Genomic DNA, 3,337 nt, shown 5'->3' with positions numbered 1-3,337 from the left:
TATATATATATATATATATATATATATGTATGTATGTATGTATGTATGCATGTATGTATATACATTTGTATTAAAAAACAGACACACACACATACTTATGAAGCTACTCACTGATTATGTGTTGCATTAACTGACTGGAAGTAGATTACTAATGTACAGAAAAATGCCTGGAAGACAATTGGATCCTGAGATTTATCAACTTCTGATCTAAAAGATATTGTAGTTATTGGGTTGGTGTATAATTATCGTGGCCTTTTTTCAACTAATTTTATTCAACAAAAATAATAACAGCTCGTAACAAAAACATCTTTAGGCGATTATTCCGGAGCATATTCACCATCTACTTCAATTACTACTTCCCACTCTCAGCGCCTCTTCTAATGCCTTAACTAGTTTCCCTTCTGCTCTAGCCTTTTCTAGACTTAACTGTTTGCTAAACGTAATAGACTCAAATCGAATGGTTCGTTTGAGGGAACATCACTACCGGTTATTTAACACAGTGCCAGTTAATGCCCTCATGACTAACTCCTTAATCTGACTACAGTAAGTTTCGCAAGCCAAAAGGGACTTGTTCGACTTCCAGTAGCCGGAACCCTGTCTACGTACTTTATCTATATGCATCTTACATGTCACTTATTTGTGATCCGTTTAGGATACGTAGGTAAGTTGTGGATAACTAAAACTAGCCTTATCTGTAGAATTAACTATAATCCTATCTGTATAAGACCTGATGGATCCGTCGTGTTACTCTAAGTCCACATTGATTGGAACGCTCGGATTATCAAGTTTGTATCGATCTTCCAGCTTATATCGCTTCAGCAGATCGACGTGGCGTGAGTTACTCTTCCTATTGTTCGAGCCCACGCTATCCTGGCGTGCATCCAGAATAGTGTTAAAGTCTCCTAATATGACTAGGGTCTTTGACGTCACAAGAAACTTCTGGGTTCACATACATCGTACATATCTGCAGAGCCAAGATTTTTCGTAGCAACACTACAACGCCACCCTTCCCTCCTGTCTGACTAGGAGACATGATTTTCTCATAGCCATTCACGAGAGTCGAGAAAGCCTGAAGTTTGTCCAACTTGGTCTCTGTAGCAACCATTACATCTATTCTATGTGATCTGAGGTCGTCGAAGAAACACGCTTGCTTCCACTTCGAACTCAGGCCATGCACATTTAGACAGGAAAATTGGGCCTAACTGCCCTTTTCATTTTCGAGGGGGGTTGATCTCAGTATCACTGGGATCTGTTCCGCCTACTCCTTCCTTTCTTCCAAGCTAGGTTCAGCCGGCGGGTTAAATAATTTGGGTATCCCTTTTAGCTCCATAATCTCTCTTGAATGTCTCCCTTTAAGTTCAGTGTATAATTTTGGTGAGATTCTTCCGATGGAATTTGAGTTCTTTTCATCGTCGTTATATAATCACCCCTTCCAGGTATTTACTCGTGTTTTTATATATCACCATAACAGTATCTTGCTTTCCTTGAATGTCTATTTCTTGTAATCTATATTTCTTTTCTTTTTTGTTTTCGTTTTTTTCCATTTCATTAAGTACATTTTTTTGTCCGCTAATTTTATTTTTGGAGCCGCCTCTTGTGCCTTGGTTTGCGACTCCATCTGTTTTTGTTAATCTTTTGCGAGACACTTTCTTCAGACGGTATCCCTATGGCCTCTACAGACCCCTTTGTTTCTTTTCTTCCTTTTTCGCTGTTGGCGGTCGCCCTCTGGGTAACAGCTTCCTTGGCCGGGGGCGCCGCCTCTTTATTTTCCTCCTATTCTGAGGTTTTTCCTCCTCAGCTTCTTTCTATGGAGGCGAGAACATAGACCTCAGGTGTCCCTTTTTTCTACACTTGAAACACCTGGGTCTTCTCCCCTCCACATTTACTGCCAGCACAGTTTCCTCTCTAATGTGTATTTTCTCGGAGAGGTTTCGATGTCGGTGGGCGTGGCCTGTGCCAGAATTTCCAGAGTCTGTCCCCTCCAATTCTGTGGTGCGTCTCTGGATATCTGGATGATGTATATCTTTTTTCCTCTCTCTCTCAAATAAGAGAGTGGCCACAAACCACGCGACCTCCACCTCTGGTGGAATATTTTTTTATTCTTATCCGGACGTTCTACGTCCCAGATATAATGGCAGAAGAGCCATATGTTCATTTTGCAAGGTTCGAGTCGAAAAGTCTCGAGCCTTCTCTACTGACTCGAACCTTACTTCTATTGTAGCGAACCTAGTACCCCGGGCCACATATTTGATTTGTTTCATCACTGATCCGAGGCATTTTTCGATTGTGCTTTACTCAAATTGTTCTAATTTCTTGTTAATAACGTCGTAAGTTTTGTAGATAATTGTCCTTTCTTTGGTCTTTTTTATTACTTCGTTTGGAGGAACAATTTTACTCTCCCCGATTTCCTTCGTAATAATTCCGAAGAATGATTGTATGTCTTCCTTTTTCAAGGATATAATTTAAAGTCCGCCTACAACGGAGGCAAAGTTTTTTCTTCAATCGAAGACATTATATATATATATATATTACAACAAATGTTTCAAAATGTTCCGAGACAGGAACATAGTTCAAAACACAGAAAACGCTATTCAAAAAGTTCACAAATCCTTCCCCCTTAGGGGAGGATAACAGTTTCACAGTGTTTTTTTTTTGTTTCTTTTTTGCAATACACAATGTTCAACAACGTTTCCCTTGCGGGAAACCACAGCAAATAAAATAAACAAATCCTGCGAGCAGGCAACAAATTCAAAACCAAACCTTGCGGTTTCCAAGTCGCTCTAGAACAGAATGATTGCAACAACCAAATCTGGAACCAACTGGCGCCGAGCCTAGGAAGAGGTAAGCTTTTATAGCTGACGGAGTGGCTCACATGCTTGTTTGGAACAGACTGTCTCACATGACTTATTTGCAGATTGTAGTTGTTTGGGTTGCATATTGGCGCGCGATAGAGTATGAGACAAATTGCGCCAATATCAACCAATGGGAGTGGTAGAGACAACCGGATCCAAAACAACGCCCAAAGGCTAGCTGTTACCTGCTACGTTCGTATGTACTTAATATAAGAGAGGAAGCTCACTAGAATTCGCTACATATGTAAGGATATAGATGATTATATATGATATTTTCAATAATTACGACGTTTATTAATACATATATAGAAAACCTATAAATCTGCTAGCCTAAGCGAACTGACAAATGTTTGTTTGTGTGTGTGAGAGAGAGAGTGATAGATAGAGAGACATAAAGTGTCATGTTCGTGCGTGCGTGTGTGTATGCGTGCGTACGTGTGTGCGTGTGTGCGTGCGTGTGTGTGTGTGTGTGTGTGTGTGTGGTT

General features: G+C 40.3%; 1 protein-coding gene across 1 annotated transcript in view; it reads left to right on the top strand.

Annotated features, from left to right (window-relative positions):
• Positions 1-3,337, top strand: part of LOC128248673 (delta-like protein 1) — a 15,552-nt gene that overhangs the window by 9,470 nt on the left and 2,745 nt on the right. The window lies entirely within an intron of this gene.

Source organism: Octopus bimaculoides, chromosome 9 (genome assembly GCF_001194135.2).
Source record: "Octopus bimaculoides isolate UCB-OBI-ISO-001 chromosome 9, ASM119413v2, whole genome shotgun sequence".
Taxonomy (NCBI): Eukaryota; Metazoa; Mollusca; class Cephalopoda; order Octopoda; family Octopodidae; genus Octopus; species Octopus bimaculoides.
Note: the sequence above shows the minus strand (reverse complement) of the source record. Positions and strands in the feature narration are given on the sequence as shown.